The sequence below is a fragment of the Pteropus alecto genome, unplaced genomic scaffold, assembly GCF_000325575.1.
Source record: "Pteropus alecto unplaced genomic scaffold, ASM32557v1 scaffold164, whole genome shotgun sequence".
Lineage (NCBI taxonomy): Eukaryota > Metazoa > Chordata > Mammalia > Chiroptera > Pteropodidae > Pteropus > Pteropus alecto.
The window spans coordinates 23,859,970-23,879,699 of record NW_006439568.1 but is presented as its reverse complement, the minus strand read 5'-3'; the positions used below and the strand labels follow the sequence as shown (position 1 = coordinate 23,879,699).

At 42.5% G+C, this 19,730-nt stretch overlaps 1 protein-coding gene across 3 annotated transcripts in view; it reads left to right on the top strand.

Annotated features, from left to right (window-relative positions):
• Nucleotides 1-11,888: 11,888 nt before the first annotated feature.
• Nucleotides 11,889-19,730, top strand: part of MATN2 (matrilin 2) — a 132,219-nt gene continuing 124,377 nt past the window's right edge. For 2 of the 3 annotated variants that reach the window (XM_025050139.1, XM_015592967.1), the window contains exon 1: nucleotides 12,030-12,289. The gene's annotated coding sequence lies outside the window, so the exon portion shown is untranslated. Of the gene's footprint in view, nucleotides 12,290-19,730 lie in introns of all 3 variants that reach the window. The other variant, XM_006916660.2, reaches the window with a different exon arrangement.

Here is a 19,730-nt window from a genome sequence, read left to right as displayed (position 1 = left end):
TGAAGATTTATTTCTGTACTCTCAATTCTATTCCATTAAATTATATGTCTAGCTTTATTCAGGTACCACACTGTCTTGATTTACTGTTGCTTTGTAATAAGTTTTGAAATTAGGAAGTGTGGGACCTCAAACTTTGTTCTTTTTCTTTTCTTTTTTTTTTATTTTTCAATTAGAGTTGACATTCAATATTATTTTATATTAGTTTAAGTTGTACAGCAAGTGGTTAGACATTTTATGAAGTGATCACCCCAATTAGTCTAGTACCCAGCTGGCACTATACACAGTTATTACAACATTATTGACTATATTCCCTATGCTATATCCTCATGACTGTTTTGTAACTACCAATTTGTACTTCTTAATCCCTTCATCTTTTTCACCCAGTCCCCCAAAACCTCTCCTATCTGGCAATCACCACTTTCTTCTCTGTATCTATGAGTCTGTTTTCCTTTTGTTTGTTCATTTATTCTGTTCCTTAGATTCCACATGTAAGTGAGATCATATGTTATTTGTCTTTCTCTGTTTGACTTATTTCAGTTGGCATAGTTTCGTCCATGTCATTGCAAATGGTAAGATTTCATTTTTTCATGGCTGAGTAATATTCCATTGTATATATGTACCACATCTTCTTTATTCAATCACCTATTGATGAGCGCCTCAGTTGCTTCCATATCTTGGCTATTGTAAATAGCGCCACAGTGAACATAAGGTAGCCTATATCTTTTCAAGTTAGTGTTTTGGTTTCCTTTGAATAAATACTCAGAAGTGAAATTGCTGGATCATAGCGGCTGTACCAATTTACAATCCCACCAACAGTGTCTGAGGGGACCCTTTTCTCCATATCCGTGCCAACGCTTGTTTTTTGATTTATTGATGATAGTCATTCTGACAAATGTGAAGTGATATCTCATTGTGTTTTTAATTTGCATTTCTCTGATGATTAGTGACGTTGAGCATCTTCCATGTCTATTGGCCGTCTGTATGCCCCCTTTGGAGAAATACCTATTCAGGTCCTCTGCCCATTTTTTAATTGGATTATTTGTTATTTTGGTTGTTGAGTTGTATGAGTTCTTTTAAATTTGGGTATTAACTCCTTAACTGATGTATCATTGGCAAATATCTTCTTCCATTCAGTGGATTGTCTTTTCATTTGATTGATGGTTCCCTTTGCTATGCAAAAAATCTTAGTTTGATATAGTCCCATTTATTTTTTCTTTTGTTTCCCTTGCCTAAGGAGATATATCAAAAAAAATATTACTAAGAGCAATGTCAGAGAGTTTGTTTCCTTTGTTTTTTTTCTAGGAGTTTTATGGTTTCAGGTCTTACATTTAAGTCTTTATTCCATTTCGAGTTTATTCTTGTATATGGTTATCTAGTTTCATTTTTTTGCATTTTTCTGTCCAGTTATCCCAACACCATTTATGGAATAGGCCGTCTTTACCCCATTGTATAATCTTGCCTTCTTTATCATATATTAAATGACCATATAGGCATGGGTTTATTTCTGGGCTCTCTATTCTGTTCCATTGATCTGTCTGTTTTTATGCCAGTACCATGTTGTTTTGATTACTATAACCTTGTAATATAGGAAGTGTGATACCTTCAACTTTGTTCTTTCTCAAGATTGCTGTGGCCATTTGGGATCTTTTATAAATTTTTGAATTATTTATTCTAATTCTTTGAAAAATGTCATTGGTATTTTGATAGGGATTGCATTAAATCTATAGATTGCTTTGTACAATATGGATATTTTAATGATGTTAGTTTTTCCTATCCATGAGCATGCTATATGCTTTATTTATTTGTCACTTTTTCTATTTCTTTCTTCAGTGACTTATAATTTTTTGAGTACAGGTGTTTTACCTCTTTGGTTAAATGTATTACTAGGTATTTTATTGTTTTTGATGCAATTGTAAATGGAATTGTATTCTTAATTTCTCTTTCTAAAAGTTCATCATTGGTGTATAAAAATGCAACCAATTTCTGAATATTAATTTTATATTCTGGTACTTTACTGAATTTGTTTATCAGTTCTAAAAGATTTTTTTTGGTGGATTCTTTATGGTTTTTCTCTACACTATCATGTCATCTGCAAATAATGACAGTCTTACTTTTTCCTTTCTGATTTGGATGCCTTTTATTTCTTTTTCTTGTCTGATTGCTGTGGCTAGGACTTCCAATACTATGTTGAATAAAAGTAGTGAAAGCGGACATCCTTGTCTTGTTCTTGATCTTAAGAAAAATGCTTTTAGCTTTTCCCCATTGAGTATGATGTTAGTTGTGGGTTTGTCATATAAGGCCTTTATTATGTTAAAGTATGTTCCCTTTATTCCCACTTTGCTGAGAGTTTTTATCATAAATGGGCGCTGCATTTTATCAAACTTTTTCTGCATCTATTGATATGATCATATGTTCTTTATCTTTCAGTCTGTTAATGGCTATGAAGCCATCTGGTCCAGGATTTTTATTTTGGGGGAGTTTTTTGATTCCCATTTCTATTTCGTTGGTGGTAGTCAATTGGTTCAGATTTTCTGTCTCTTCTTCCCTCGGTCTTGGAAGATCATATGTTTCTAGGAATGTATCCATTTCTTCCAGATTGTCCAACTTGTTGGCATATAATTGCTTGTAGTTTTTCTTATAGTCCTTTGTATTTCTGTGGAGTCCATTGTCACTTCTTCTCTTTCATTTCTAATCTTATTTCTTTTGGGTCCTTTTTTTTTTCTTAATGAGTCTATTTAAAGATTTATCAATTTTGTTTATCCATTCAAAGAACCAGCTCTCGGTTTCATTGATCTTCTATATTGTTTTTTTTTAAAGACACTATTTCATTTATTTCCTCTCTGATCTTTATTATATCCTTCCTTCTACTCATTTTGGGCTTTCTTTGCTGTTCTTTTTATAGATCCTTTAACTATAAGGTTAGATTGTTTATTTAAAATTTTTCTGGTTTTTGAGGTAGGCCTGCGTTGCTATGAATTTCCCTCTTAGGACCGCTTTTGCTGTGTACCATAGATTTTTGAATTGTATTTCCATTTTTATTTTTCTTAACATATCTTTAGATTTCTTCCTTGATCTCATTGTTAACCTGTTCATTGTTTATAGCACGTTATTTAGCTTCCACGTGTTTGTGTATTTTTCAGTTTTTTTCTTGTAATTGATTTCATACCATTGTCAGAAAAGACATTTGATATGATTCCAATCTTCTTAAATTTACTGAGACTTCTTTTGTTGACTGATATGTGGTCTACCTTGGAAAATGTTTTACGTCCACTTGAGAAAAATGTATATTTGCTGCTTTGGGGTGAAACGCTCTAAAAATATCAATTAAATCCATTCGGTCTAGTATATCATTTAAGGCTGCTGTTTCCTTGTAGATTTTCTGTCTGGAAGATCTGTGCATTGGTGTCAATGGAATGTTAAAGTCCCCTACTATGACTATATTACTGTCAATCTCTCCCTATAATTATGTCAGTCGATATTTGCTTTATATATTTAGGTGCTCCTATGTTGGGTGCATAAAAGTTTACCAGGGTTTTATCCTCTTGTTGGATTGATTCCTTTATCATTATGTAATGTCTTTCTCTGCCGCTTTTTATAGACTTTGTTTTAAAGTCCATTTTGTCTGATATAAGTATCGCTACCCCAGCTTTTTTTCCTTTCCTTTTGCATGAAATGGAAAGGCAATTTCATCCCTTTACTTTCAATCTGTGTGTGTATTTCTATCTAAAGTGGGTTTCTTATAGACAACATATGCATGGGTCTTCTTTTCTTATCCATTCAGCTAAACTATGTCTTTTGATTGGAGCATGTAATTCATTTACATTTAAAGTTATTATTGATAGGTACATAGTTATTGCCATTGTGTTTTTATATTTATTTTATTTTTTCTTCCTCTCCTTAAAGAAGTTCCCTCAACATTTCTTGAAATACTGTCTTGGTGATGGTGAATTCCTTTAGCTTCTACTGTTTGTGAAGCTCTTTATCTCACCTTCAATTTTAATTGTAGCCTTGCAGAGTAGAATAGTCTTGGTGGTAGGTTCGTTCTTTTCATCACTTTGAATATTTCATGCTAGTCCTTTCCAGTCTGCAACATTTCTGTTGAGAAATCAGCTGACATTCTTATGGGAGTACCCTTGTAAGTAACTAGTTGCCTTTCTCTTGCTGCTTTTGGAATTCTTTGTCTTTAGCCTTTGCCATCTTAATAATGATGTGTCTTGGTATAGTCTGTTTGGGTTCCTCTTGATTGAAATTCTTGTTTGTGCTTCTTGAACTTGTATGTCTATTTCCTTTGCCAGGTTAGTAAAGTTTTCTGTCATTATTCCTTTCAGTAGGTTCCCAGTACCTTGCTCTCTTCTCCTTCTAGTACCCCTATGATGCTAATGTTGTACGCTTGATGTTCCAGAGGTCTCTTAAACTTTCCATGTTTTTTCAATTCTTTTTTTTTTTTTCTGTTCTGATTAGGTGTTTTCTGCTACCTTGTCTTCCAAATTAGTAATTTAGTCCTCTGATTCATCAAATCTACTGTTGATTTCGTTTAGTGTATTCTTCATTTCTGACTTTTTAAAATGGTTTCTATGTCCTTTTTTATGCTTACTATCTCTTTGTTGAAGTTCTCACTGAGCTCATCTATTCTTCCCCTAATTACATTGAGCAACTTTATAACCAGTGTTTTTAACTCTATTTGGTAGGTTGCTTGCCTCCATTTCATTTAGTTCTTTTTCTAGAGATTTCTTTGTTTCTTTTATTTGGGACATGTTTCTTCATCTTCTCATTTTGGTTGCCTCTGTGTGTTCATTTCTAAGTATTAGGTAGATCTGCTACATCTCTCAGTCTTAACCTGATGGCCTTATGTAATAGGTTTCTTGTGTGGCCCAGTGGTGCACTCCCTGATCACCTGCATTGGGTGCTCCAGGAGTGACCCTTGTGTGGTTGTGTATACCCTCCTGTTGCAGTTTAGCCTTGATCATTTTTGACACATCAGTGAGTGGGATTGACTCTCAGGCTGACTGGCTGTGAGGATTGGCTATGCCCACAACTTATAAGCTACTGTGTGGGGGCTGACCCCACAGAGTGGGGTTTACTCGAGCAGGTTTATGTGCCTTCTGAGACAACTCTTTTGGTGTGCCACTTGTGGGGTAATTTAGGTGGTGCTCTGTTGAGGACTGACGCCAGCCTCTGGGTGTGTTGGCTCTGGAGTCCCTTGTGAGCGGCTCCTGTGCAGGAGAAGGTCAGCTGCTGCCTGTGACCTGGTAGCTGATAGTAGCTACAAAGCTATCCATGTTTGGTCACTGACTGAGCTGGATCTGGAAGCATGGTGGAGAGTCACGTGGAGAACTGAGGCTGACTGTCACCAGTACCAGGCCTAGGGCAGTTCAGCAAAAGGCCCAGGGTACTCTTAAGACTGAGGCTGCCTGCTGGCTGCCTGTAAGGTTCAGCTGATGAGAGAGTCTTGGGAATTACATGAACTGATTTAAGTGGCATCCCAGGGAGTCACTAGGTTGGGGCAAGTGGTATTCTTCAGGTTGGTACAGATTCAGATTTGGTGCCAGTGCTGATCCTGTGGCCACATTCAAAAGTCTCAGATCACACTGAAGCCAGCCACTGCCTAACTTGGGCCTGCAGACCCCCAAGATTTGTTCAAGAGATGCTGCAGCTAGGGCCAGGGCTGGTTGCCTACCACTGAAAGTGTCTCCCGAGGTGTGAGAGCCAATGCTTATTAATTGCTGCTGAAAGAATCTCCAGCTGAGAGTACAGCGTAGGACTCTTTGCCCATTAACAAAATTGCTACCAGCAATTGTGAGTTAAGTAGGGTAGGTTCGTAGGGAGTCGCTGAGGTGGAATGATCAGATCTCATCAGGCCAGTGCAGATTCACTTTTGGCCATAAAGGGAAAGTTCAACACAGGCAAGATAGAGCTCACCTACAGGTTGTATTGGAGGAGGGCTCATCAAAGGGACAATGGCAGCTGTCCCTCCAGTCCTTGCCCTGAAGCCACACAACTAAATCTTTCCGTATATGTCTCAGACACCTCCCGAACTGCTGTCCCTCTGCCAGAGACCAGGGTGAGTGCCTGCGAGTGAGTGAGCCTATGTGGGAGCCCTTTGAGGGTCGTCTGGATTTCCAGCTACCTTCTATCTCACCCAGAGAGTCAGAATTCTCACGACTTTTCACAGTCAGATTTTGTGGGGACTCCTCTTCCTGACACCAGAACCCTAGGCCAGGGAACACTGGTATGTGGGGCTGGGGTCCCTTACTCCACCAGGAGGGCCTCTGCAGCTGAGATATCCCTCCTGATGCTCAATCACCACATGTAGATGTAGGACCAGCCCATTTAGTGTCTCTGCCCCTCTTATCAGTCTCAATGTGGTCTCTTCTTTATGTCCTCAGTTATAGGAGTTCTGTTCAGCTAGTCTTCAGCTTGTTCTCCAGGTTGACTTTTTTACAATTTAGTTGCAATTTTAATGCAGTCATGAGAGGAGACATGCATAGGGTTTACCTACCCCACCATCTTGACCAGAACTTCCAATTTTGTTCTTTTTGAAGATTGTTTTGGTTACTCTGGGTTTCTTGAATTTCCATCTGAACTGTAACATCAGCTTAATTTCTGCAATGAAGCCAGCTGGGATTTTGATAGGGATTGTATTTATTCTTAGATAAATTAAGGGAGTACTGTCATGTTAACAATATTGTCTTCCAATCTATGAATATGGAATGTCTTTCCATTTATTTAGATCTCCTTTAGTTTATTTCAACAACATTTTTACTTCTTGTATTAAATTTATTTCTAAGTGATTTATTCTTTTTGATGCAATTGTCAATGGAATTGTTTTCTTAATTTCACTTTCAGATTGTATAGAAATATAATTAATTTTTATCTATTGATTTTGTATCCTACTATCTTAAAGAATTGATTTATTAGTTCTAATTTTTTTTTTTTTACTGAATTCTTTAGAATTTCTATTTTGGGGGGTGGGGGTATTTTTCCTCCCACCCTTCTTAGCTCTAATCGACAGGTCTAACAGTTAACTTAACATCAGACAGATTAACAGGAAAAAAAGAAACAAATTTAATGCATATGTATGGCAGTCTTATAGAAATGAGACCCCTAAAGTGACCATAGCAGGCTGTTTATATAGTATTTTTAGACAAAGAAACAATTATTTGTAAAGATTGGACAAAAAAAGCGGTGGGGGGGAGTTCGTATTTGGGGTAGCAGACTAATGAAGAAGTAACACAGTTTGTTTATACAGCTTTCTCAGCTTTGAATTCCCTAACTCTGGTGATAAGGATGCTTTTTATCCTCCTGGCACAGAGAGGATACTTTCATATGTAAGATTTATTTCCTGCTTTCAAGAGAGAAGAGTGGGGGTAAGAATGTCTTTATTTGTATAGGCTGTTTCTTAAGCAACTTCAATTCAAAATAATTAATATGCCACTGTGGCATATTTTGGGGTGGCCTATCTTGAGCCCCAACACTATCTACTAGATCATGTCTTCTGCAAATAGAGATAGTTTTACTTCTTTCTTTCCAATCTTAGTTTTATTTCATTTTCTTGCCTTGGCTAGAACTTCTGGTACAAAGTTAAATAAAAGTGGTGAGAGAGAAAATTCTTGTCTTATTCCTGATCCTCAAGGGAAAGCTTTCAGTCTTCAACTGTTTGTATGATGTTAGTTGTGGGAGTTTTGCAGATGCCCTTTATTAGGTTGAGGAAGTCTCTTCCATTTGTAGTGCTTTGAGTGTTTCTGTCATGAAGAAGTGTTGAATTTTATCAAACGTTTTTCTGCATCTATTGAGAAGATCATGTGGTTTTTGTCCTTTATTCTGGTGACATGGTGTATTATAATACAATTGACACTTGAACAATGCTGAGGCCCTGACCCCTCCACAGTCAAAAGTTCACATATAACTTTTGACTCCCCCCAAACTTAACTACAGTCATTCCTAGGTATCCACAGGAGATTGGTTCCAGGATCCCAACACAGACCCCAAATCCACAAATGCTCAAGTCCCATATATAAAATGGCTAGAGCACTGCATACAGCTGGCCCTCCACATCCATGGATTCCCAATTGTGGATCTAAAATACTGTTTTCAGTCCGCAGTTGGTTGAATCTGCAGATGCAAAACCTAGGGATATAGAAGGTCAACTGTACATTTATTGAAAAATATAAACGTGGACCCATGCAGTTCAAACCTATATTGTTCAAGAATTGACTGTAATTGATTTAAAAACATTGTTCTGACAACCTGTTCTGCCCCATATATAAGCAAGAGCTAAATGCGAAGCAGTGCTTGTCAGTGCCCTCTCATTATGCCTGGACAGGGATGCTGAGCTGTCTTAGAAATTTTGCTCTAACTGAAAGAAGCTTTCAACTCTTTAAAACTTTGGTTATTGCATCCTCTTCTCAATAATTTTTGGTTCACAGTTGGTGTACATGTAGCCAGTAATGTTCTGCCACTTTCCATACTTGGGAATTGCTTTGTCAATTCTTGTTTTAAATGAGTCAAGACATTTCCATTACTTCTTTTCAGAGACTGCTCTACCAATGAAATTGTTTACTTTATTGCACTACATCTTATTTTTCTCCATCTTCAGATTTATTGTGGCTCTCAGCTGTTCATCACCTTATTCTTTCCACTGGACCATCTGCAGTGTTTCCCCTTCTGTTGGACCCTGGTAATAACCACGCCCCAGTTATTTTCTTCAGCAAGAGAGAACGTGGAAAAGTCCCGTCTTCTGATATTTTTGTTATTCTTGAATTGCCACTTATTGAGCTCTGCCAGCAGGCTGGATGATTTTATAGGACAGAAACACACACTCATTGCCCAAGTATCTTGCAATCTGATTTAATACCAGGCAACCAATGCAGACATAGACTCATTAATGGCATTGTGAGAGGTATTAGTTGAGTGACACAGGCATGAAGCTTTTGGCTTCTAACAACAGATCATTTCGTGCCAATTCCTAGGTTTAGGAATGAAAGAAGCAGCAATCTGTTTCTGAGCAATGCTTTCACACATAGCAGGTCCATCCTCCACTTCAAAAGTAGAAACTAGCCTCCAGGAAGACAGGTGGTGTTTCAGCCTTGTCAATATCTGAGAAAACAAGTCAGATTTCCACTCACTCTTGCCTATGCCTTAAGGCTCCCCACTTCACCCTATTATCTCATTCTTAATAGGTAGCTTCATCAACCTGATTCCACAAACACTACAAGGCTCTAAAGTCTAGGTTAAAGCTGCAACAGCCCAATCCCTTCCATAGCATGGCATAGGGCAATGTCTGCAACAAGCAGAAGGCCTAGTCCTCACCCTTAGGAACGAATGATCCAAGTTAAAAATCACGTACAAATATTTGAGTCTTCGAAATGTGTACTGCTTTCCCAAACAAATTTTTGACTTGCTTTAGTTTTTTTCCCGATCTCTTTCATCCTGTCTTTCCAAGGTGGGATGATATCTTTGTTTAGAAATTATTTCACCTGGGATAATGGTGCCATCAGCCCAGCTTGTTCTTCAAGGGACCCTCTGGACATGGAACCAGCTGTCCATGTTGGTGGGGCACCAAGAAGGGAGCCCTGAGTGGGAGTGAAACCCAGCCACTCCCTTGCATTGGTCCCCTCTTAACCCCTAATCTCCAGTTGGCAGCTGGCCCAAAGGTGTTACCTCTCCCAGGTGAGACATCCTGCCCTTCCACTTGAGTGAGAGGGGAAGGAGCGCCAAGAGTTTTCAAAGGATTCGAACATTATGGGTCACCTAGAGAAACAGTGCAAGTGAGGTGACATTGTAATTTTACATTTCTCCTCATTCAGCACAGGATTTATTTTAAGCTATGGGTCTGAGAGCCAACTTGTCTGCTCTTTGGTTTCCTTATACTCTGGTCTCCTTTCTGTGTGATAGTCTCATTTCAATCTGCCCACTAGGAAGCGAAGCAAAACAAAACAAAACAAAACAAAAAGTTCTATTGTTTAAAAGGAACAAATGAATGCTTAGGTCAAAAGCCTACATTTGAGGCTATTTATGAAAGTGAAGTCTGAGTCTAAAAAGCCCCCAACTCCCACCATATCCTTACTCCATTTCACAATAAACCCTATGGGGACACCGAGAACTGAGAGTTGAACCCAGTATGGCTACCAAGGTGTAATTATTTTAAACAGTTATCAATTCTAACTAACTCTTGAACTCTCAGATACTACACACTAATTTTCATCTGCTTGATTGAGTGTCTGCATGAGAACTAAAAATCTTAATCCCACACTTATGAATAAGATTCTCTGTTCACTAAGCAGGGCCTCTGGCAGTAAAAGAAAATTTGGGCTTTCCCTAGCAGCCTTTATTATTTAACGTGCATTCACTCTGAAGGTAACCAGGAAATTAAGGCATGTTTTTTTTCAGACTTGATATTTCAGGGCATTGAACTCACTTTTGCTTCATTTTCCTTCTGGCAGATCTGAAGATCATTTAACAAGGTAGAACAACTCATTGACCTACTTGACTTGCCCCCCAGGCATGCTTCAAACAAAGACTTCCTATTCTGAAGAACTGCAATGGAACTCCCTGGGGAAAAACACCTATTTTAGTTAGCATACACTAGAGTCACTGGGAATCAGTTAGCACATTACAATTCTTTAAAATTTGGAAGGATTTTGGAATTACTATTGTCTTCCTGGTAAATTACTGGGTCCTATTGGTGAGTTGGAACAAAGCAGCACATTTTAAATGTAAGTTTCCATAAAAGTGTAACTCAACTTCCCCAGCTCCTAGGGGATTTTCACTGGCCCCGACTCAGGAAGAATTTTCATCTGTGGCATCCAAGTCTTCAGAGACCAAACATTTCCTGAAGACTTTCCTCTGCTTTCTGACCTCCACCTTCCTCCTCCCTAAGGTATACAAAGAACCTATTTCTAATCAGTGCAGGAAGCCAAGAGTGCCCAGTGGGCCTAAGGTGCTAGAAAGGGAACAGGAATCCAAGATTCTTTCTTGGCATCATGATACCACTGAGTTGCCCAATGGCTTGAGTATGTTAACCCCTTGCTTTAAGGCTGGAATTTTAATTACCCACTCCTGGAGCTTTTCTGAATTGATTTTGTACATGGTGTTTTTTCATATTCCAGAAATTAACTATCTTTAAAAGAAGGGATGGTTAGCAATAAAGGCAGCCAAGAGCACTAAATGATTAGACTCTGGCACATTCAGAGGTTTTGAAACTCATTAACTCAGTTCTGCTGCCTCTCCCCCATAGCTTGTTAAAACCTGAACTGGGTGCGTGGGGTTAGTGGTTCGGGGATAGAATTTTGGAGCCATCATTAGGAGATGTCCTGGCCTGTTGTACAGAACCCAGTCACTCCAGTTGGCCAGGAGCAGGGAGAGCTGGCAGAGTGATGATGCCAGGCCCTTTCCCTGCCACTGACCAATCCTATCTTCCGCATCCCTCCAAAGTTCCCTGGGGACCTAAGGTCACTTTCTCCCACTTCACAAAACGGCAGTCTTCGCCCATAATTTCGAGTCTTGTCTGAACTAGACTTTCTCAGCACCTTTATGGTAGATTCTTGTTTCCTTTTCGTGCTGACATTCTACGGCCCTCCTCATCCCGGGGCCTGGTCCCTGGTCAGTGGACGCTCTGTTAATACGAATTCGTACTGGTAAGGTGTTCTGGGTACTGCCAAGACAGCTCCTGGCACTCGCCACCAATTCTCACCACTTTTTCTTCGTTGTCGTCATCGGTGACCCCAAGTTCACGGTATAGAACCCCTGCCGTGCCTCCCTTTCCCCCCTGGAGATTCTCTCTTCCCTTCCACATCCTTCCACCAAACCCCCCAAGCTCCCCGTAGTTCTGAGCCTGCGGCTCCGGACTCCTGGAGTCCGATCCCCTCTTGGCTTGCAGAAAAACCGAATGGAGCCAGGTGGCAGCAGGCAAGGCGCACCGCTAAGGTGCCCAGCTCCCGGGGCTGCCTGCAGGGTGGGGCCGCACTCAAGGCCGCTCCCTCTCCGCCCTTTCCCCATCCCCAAAGAGGACAACCCTCCTTCCGCCCGCCGCGGCGCCGCCTCCCCCGTCGCCCGCCCGCCCGCGCTGGCCGCGAGCCTTCCAAGCAGCCAGAGAGCGAGAGGAGCGCTCGGGGATGGGACTTGGAGGCGGCGGCCGAGGAGGAGACAGCGGCAGCGGCGCGGGCTTCTTGCTCAGCTCCCACGAGCGATCCCCGAGGGTACCCGTGGCTCTCGACGAAGCGAGGAGGCCCACGAGAAAGACCCGGGTGGCCGCGCCTCTGTCTCGCTTCCCCGGCGCCGGCGGCTGCAGGTGAGCGGGGCGCGCTTTCCCCGGGACTCCGCACGGCCCCGCTGCCCTGGGGCGCAGATAGACGGACCAACCAGCTGACGGACAGGCAAAAACTGGGCTGACCGACGCCCGCGGGCGCTGACCCCCCGGCCCCTGCGGCTCCGCGCGACCCCGAACGCCTGGCGCCCCCTCCCCTCCCGGGGCCCATCGCTCCGACCCCTCCCGACAGAGCGCGACAGGGAGGGCCGCGCTGCCCGGACCCCTGGCCGGGAGAAGTGAGGCCACCCCCGGCCCCGCGAGCGGGGCGCGCTCCCTGAGCGGGGCGCACTGCAAAGCGGCCACGTCCGAGTGCCCCGTGGGGGCGCTGTGCCCCGCCGCGGGGACGCCCAGACTTACTCTCCATGGACCGGGGACAGGGAGACTTGTTGAGCAGGTATCCAGTGGATCGCTATTCAGCTCACAAGCCAGATGGATGCCAGTTCTCACCCCTCAGGCCTTGGTCAGCTGGTATTTGAATGCCCGTGTCGTCTGGATTTTGTTGTTGGTTCTCTGTGGCAGCTTAAGCTCCAGCCTCCCTACCTATGGAGAAAGGAGAGAAAGGGGAGGACATTTTATAGTAGTTGCTAGAAAGCCCAAGGACATTTTGGGGACAGGACAGAAAAATGGAGACCCTTTCTGGTTAAGGTCTCTAGGACTGGAAGCTCAGGGAGGAAGCTTCTCAGGATCACGAACTCTTACCCTGCAGAAACCCAGATGACCAAATTTCCAGTTGCCATAAATCGGGGAGGGTGCATCTGCACCACGTGCGTTTAATCGGCCTTCCGGGAGTGGGACAATCAGGACACAATCAAGAGGCTGCAGGGGGCTGAGGCCAAGAGCAGCAACTCTGGGGTTGGCCCGCCTAGCTTGCCTAGGTTAGTAAACTACTCTATCCCCTCAGCTTCCTTATCTGTCTAATGCTATGATAATTCCTACAGGGCTGTGAGGATTGTTAAAGTCCTTAGAACGGTTCCAGGTGCATCCTAAGGATAGATAGTGAGTTCCATCACCTGTCTTTCCAGAAAAAGCAAGGCATTCTTATGAGTAGTCACCTCCTCCCCAACTCATGAAGATAACCTCTCAGTGGATACATGAAGGTGGCAGATAATCTGCGTATATTTAAATGGAATTTTCCACAGTTCTCTCTGCCTGCTTTCAAAGAGACAGCCTCATAAAACCATGTCGAGATAGCAAGATGGGTTTATGATCTGCAAAGTTTACTTTCAGCCCCTGGTACTTGATTCCTTAGAATCCTCCACTGAGGAAGCAGAGACCTGTGGCTCTTCACCTTCTACTTCCCTATCTGTTTATACTTTTATTCCTGCCAGTAAAATTCAGTCTCAACCCCTCCCCGCTCTTTCCCAGTTTGCTAGGCCTCTCTTTTCTACAAATCAGGGCTATAAGTTTCCTTGCTTCTAGAGTCCAGGCCTAGGCAAACTAGAGTTACTGAGGCCTGAGCTCAATCACTGGAGATGCTATAGTAGAGTCCACTTCTGAGACACCCTCAGGTGGTTGTCCTACCTGAAGCTCTTATCAGCCAATACCATATATCTCTGTCAGGTAAAGGTAGTTGAAATGAGGCCCAAGATTTAAAGAAAAGGAAATAAATGATTGTTCCTCGAATGACAGAGAAGAATAAGACAGTCATTGGAGGTTCTAGGAGGAAATCCCATGGTTTGCCAAGAAACAGCTCTGACTGGTGTCTAAGAGAAAGCATGAGGTGAGGAGGGGGTGGGGATGGAGAAAGGGATAGAGACAGGCTCAGGTCTCAGGACAAGCAGGCAGAAGAGCGTGTGGTGGGTGTAAATGCTGGCCTGGGTAAGGTGGTGGGCATGAAGCTGGGTGGGCAGTGAGAGAGGACATCTGAGGGGGGTGAGCAGTTGAGTTTGAGACCAGTCAAGTAGGCGAGAGAGTCTCCAGTGCTTTCCCTGGGACTTGCTGCCTCTGATCTGTGGCATGTGCATGGTGGAGAGAGCACTTTCCTGCAACTCCTCATAGTTAGGGAAGCTCAGAAGGGCTCCCCTTATTTAATGTGCATCTGGGAATAACTGAGGGGGGTCAGGGGAAGAGGAGGGCTGAAGTGCCAAGTCGAGAGTAGAGCATGTCATCACTGTTGCTAGTAAACAGTGCCAGGGAACCACTTCCAAGGGACCAGTTGCCACTTGGAGCTCCAGCCCGTGAGATCATCTCTGAACCATGCCATGTGCCTCGGCAGACAGCCACCACTGCCTTACCCAGCAAGACCATGACGGGGACTCAGAGAGAAAGGCAGTGCTGGGCTTGATTCCAGAGGCTTCAGCTGTTGTCAGTAATAGGTGATCGTCAGGACGGCAGTGATGAGCGCTGGGGATACAACCCAGAGCACACTCAGTGACTTTGGAACCTGAAGAACCTGGATTCCAGTCTCAGCCCTGCCACTCACCACCTGGAAAGATTTTGAAGAGTTACTTAAACTCTCTGTGCCTCAGTTTCCTCATTTATAAATGGGGAACAGGATTGTTGGAAGAATTAAACTGGTTAATACACATGAAGTGCCCAGCTCAGTATAAGTGCTCAATATTATCTGAGCCCCAGCTGTATTGTCCATCAAATGAGCATGATACTATCTATGCCGTAGGGTTGTTGTAAAGGTTAAATGAGATAATTAATGTGTATGAATCCACCAGTGTGTAGGATATAGTAATGTTCAAAGTTTGTTGAAACTGAAATTTTTACCAAAGTATCTGCACATAGTCAGTGGCTGAGCAAGTGGACCAGCTAGCATTTGGGAAAGTTCTAAGGCTTTTGTTACAGGAATTGTTATCTACCATTGGGGAGTGTGGCTCACCCCTCATTGGAATCCCCCATTGCAATTTTAGGTTATTATATTAGTTTCTTATGGCTGCTGTAACAAATTACCACAAACTTAGTGCTTAAAAACAGCAAAAATTTATTATCTTAAAGTTCTGGAGGTCAGAAGTCTTAAATGTCTCACTGGGCTAAAATCAAGGTGTTGGCAAGGCTGCATTACTTCTGGAGGCTCTAGGGAGAAATCTGTTCCCTTGCCTTTTCTGGCTTCCAAAAGCTTCCTATGTTTTTTGGCTCCTAATCTCTTCTTCTGTCTTTCAGTCTCCCCCTCCCTATCTTCCCTTTCCCCTCTGCCTCCCCCTTCCCTCCTTCCCTTCCTCCCTGCTCCCTCCTCTCCCCTGCCCCTTCTTCTCCCTCTTATAAAGACCCTTGTGATTATATTGGGCCCACTTAGATAATTTAAGCTGATATCCCCATCTCAAGATTCTTAATTTAATCATACCGACAAAGTCCCTTTTGCCACATAAGTTAACATAGTTGCCTACCCATATCTCAGTTGTTCTAACTCAATCCAACCAGCAGAGAGTAAGAGGTACTGTATGGAGCCACTGGGCTAGAATGGAGGGTTAATGATTGTGTGTGTGTGTGTGTGTGTGTGTGTGTGTGTGTGTGTGTGTGTGTGTTGGGGGTGAGGTATTGTTGGGGCAGCTGGGGGGAGTTGCTGAGGTTAGCATTGTAACACAGGGCCAGATTATGGGGCTTTGACTGCTAAGCTAAGGAATCTAGATTTTATCCTAATGGTATGTGGAAGTCACTGACAGTTTTTGAGCAAGAGCATGAGAAACATGATATTGTGTTTGGAAGACTGAATTCAGTGCTAGTGCCAGATGGATTCAATAGAAGGGGCTTAGAAACAGTCTATTAATTAGGATTGTGTTCAATTCCAAGTTACAGAAAAAACTGAAATGATAGTGGCTTCACAAAAGAAGTTTATTTCTGTTTGGTATTCTAGCAGTTGGAGGCAGTGAATCCAAAGTGAGAGTGGCCAGGACCCACACTTCTGTCTCATTGCTCTTCCCATGCAGCATGGCTTCCACTTCCATGGTGCCTCATGGTGTAGAATGGCTTCTGGGGCTCCAGCCTGCATGCCCTCATTCCAGCCAGCAGGAGGGAAAAGGCAAGGATCCTCCCATCATAGGAGACAGCCGTTGGGGTCTCCTACATTCAGGCGAATATAGTATATAGAGGAAGATCTTGGCTCAGCCTTAGCAGTTGTCTGGTGCAGAAATAGGGCCAGTTTGAGTTAACATTTATTGATCTTTCGTTGATCAATAAATGTGTTCATTCAACATTTATCTATTTTCTAAAAATTTACTTACAAAATTCAGCACCGAGCACGTGGGGGCGGAGATACAGAAATGACAAGGTGTGGTCCCAAGGTTCGTTCGCAGTCTAGGCAGGGAGACATACGGTAGCAAGAAAAAGGGACCAAGTGCTAGAGCAGGTAAGAAACCCACTGTCAAGGGTGAGTAGAAAAGTCAATCTTCATTGGGAAAATCGGAGAACATTTTAGAGAGTGGGTGACGTGAGCTGAGGCTTGAGGAGTGAAGACAATTTTGATCAATATAGAATGTAGACCTTCCAGGCTAGGGGACCAGCATGTGTGAATGTACTCAGCTATGACAGGAACCTGAGTTCTTCAGGCACGGCTGGGGGGTCTGCCATAGTTGGAGGGGTGGGCAGTGGGCCATCATGGAGAGCCTTGAATATTAACATGTTGGTTCTGAACAGAGAAGGATGGGACCAGTAGATGAAGGACCCTCGGCAGGAAGAGCAGTTCTAAATCTCCTGCGAGCTTCTGGGGGGAAAACGGAAAGAATGGAGCATCACTGCAGCGGTCAGTGGTGGGGACAATCAGGAGTGCTGGACAGGGCAGCCATAATCCAGAGTTTGTCCCCTCATGAATGTGATGGTGATGTGAGGAAGATGTGGAAGCTGCCTGTAAATTCCCAGTCCGGGTGGCTGCACAGGCGGGGTCACCTTAACAGTGAAAGTACTTTAGTGGAAGAAGGTGACTTTATATCTGGAAAGGGTGGGCTGGCAAGCAGGCCTTTACTATTGGGTGACAATCACAGACAGGCAATGTCAGGTAGACATCAAGGAGAGTGCAGCCTAAAATTTAGAGCTACCTGAAAACCATGGCCTTGAGTCCTAGCGGAGGCTGGGTTCCCACATTCCCGCCTTGCACGAGATGGGGATTCTGGCATTAGATGGGAGATGGGGATTCTGGCATTAGATGGGAGACAGGAAGGTTCGGCCTCCGAGATTGCTGCAGCTCCGGTACTGTGACACTGTGGACGCAGAGAGTAGTTGGTATGCCTGCTCAGTGTGCTGATGGAGTGGCCTTTGAGGGACAAAGCTACGGAATCTGATGTCTGAGAACTTTCAGACTTGGGGAGATGGTTCAGAACCTTTTTTTAAACAAGTAAGCTGACTACCCAAGGGATGCTCTGAGGCCTTGGAGACAGTTTTCATTTGTGAATCTCAGTGTTCCATCCATAAATTTGGGAAGGTGTTCACCTCACAGAATGATCGTGTGGATCAAATAAGAAGAAAATATACAAAATACCTAGTTCACGGCCTGGCCGAAAAATAGGCACCTAAGAAGTGTTAGGGCCCTCCCCTGTTTCTCTCCCTGTTCGGAGGCAGGACTAACGGCCTGGGAGTGCTGCAGGCCCAACTTTCTCCAGGGTAGCAGGCAGTGTGGCCGTGGTCGGCGGTCTGCTTTAGGTTGAGGAATACTGCTTCCAGGCCGCGCCCCTCATCATATGGCTATCTAACTAAAGCCCAGAGAATTAGGTCACCTAACTGAGGTCACACAGTGTGTGCATGGTGGAGCCAGGCCTCTCCTCTCGGGGACCCCAGCATGTAGTGTTGACTCTGGTGGGAGTTTCCTCGCATGTCAATTTACTTGGAACAGGGATGCTTAGAAGAGCCCATAGCTAAGAGGGTCAGAACAGTCTCCTCTCTCTCTTCCCACTCCCTTGGTAAAACTGAATGAAAAGACTCATTGTCCCAGGGAGAGGAGAAAAATTGCTAAAACAAAAGTCAAAGCTGTTGTAATTTTTCAAATATTCTTTCCAAATGCTCTCAAATGCTTCAGAGAATCTGTTCAGATTGAATTAACCTCTATTTCTCAGCACAATTCTTCTCGTATACCCATAGATGAAAGAAACTGTTTCTCACACATCATTCCATTTTCCGGTTAGAATTGGCTCCTGTTCTTCGAATGCTATCAGCTGTAAATACTGAACTGAGAAGCGATTATTAATATGGGCTACATGCACTGACTTATTTTTTCTTGTTTCACTGCCATTGCATTTTTTATAAAAATCTATCTTGTCTGATATTAATATTGCCATACTGGCTTTATATGAGCATGTATACACTATCCTTGTGCCCATTCTTTTAATTTCTTTTAAACAGCTTTTTTACAGTATAACTTACATACAATAGAATTTATCACTTTTAAATGTATAATTTGATGTATTCAGACAAATGTATAGAGCCATGTAATCATGATGTAAACATTTCTATAAGCCCCTAAATTTCCCTCATGTCCATTTGTAGCCAATCCTCTTTTTCCCACCTCCAACCCCCAGAACCACTGATCTGCTTTCTGTCATATAATGTTGCCCTTTATTGAATGTCATTGAAATAATTAGAATCATTCAGTATGTAATTTTTTTGCTTCTGGCTGCCTTCACTTTGCATAAGTATTTTGAAATTTATCCAGTATATCATTCCTTTAATTCCCGAGTAGTGTTCCATTGCATGGATGTACCACAATTTATTTATCCATTCACGAATATATGACATTTGCACTGTTTGCAGTTTTTAGCTTTTCCAAATAAAGCTTCTAGGGGCATTGAGTATAGCTCTTCGTGTGGACGTGTTTTTATACCTTTTGGGTAAATACCTAGGATTGGGGTTGCTGATGGGGGAACGAAACATCCCAGTCTGTCTGAAACTGAGGAATTTCTCAGGATGTAGGATTTTCGGTGTTAAAACATAAGCAGTTCTGGGCAGACCAGGGCAGTTGGTCACCCTGTGCTGTGTAATTTGGCAAGTGTGCGTTTAACTTTATGAGAAACTGCCAAATTGTTTTCCAAAGTGGCTGCACCATTTTGCATTCTTACCAGCAATGTTTTAGGGTTCTAGGTTATTCACAATTCTTTGCCAATTCTTGGTCATATCAGCCTTTTTAATTGTAGCTATTCTAGTGGATTTGTCATGGAATCTCATTGTGGTTTTAATTTGCATTTTTTTAATGACTAAGAATGTTGAATGCCTTTTCATATATTTATTTGTCAGCTGAATATCTTCTTTGGTGATATGACCATTCAAATCTTTCTCACATTTTCAAATGGGTGGTTTGTCTTTTTCGTATTGAGTCATAAGAGTTTATATTGTCTGGATAGAAATAATATATCAGATATACGTTTTACAAAGATTTTCTACCAGCCTGTGACTTGCTGTGCCATTGCAGTACGAAAAAGAAGTTTTAAATATTTTCGGATACTAAATATATTTTTAGATTATGGATTTGCGTGTCATAGTAACTATCAATTTCCTC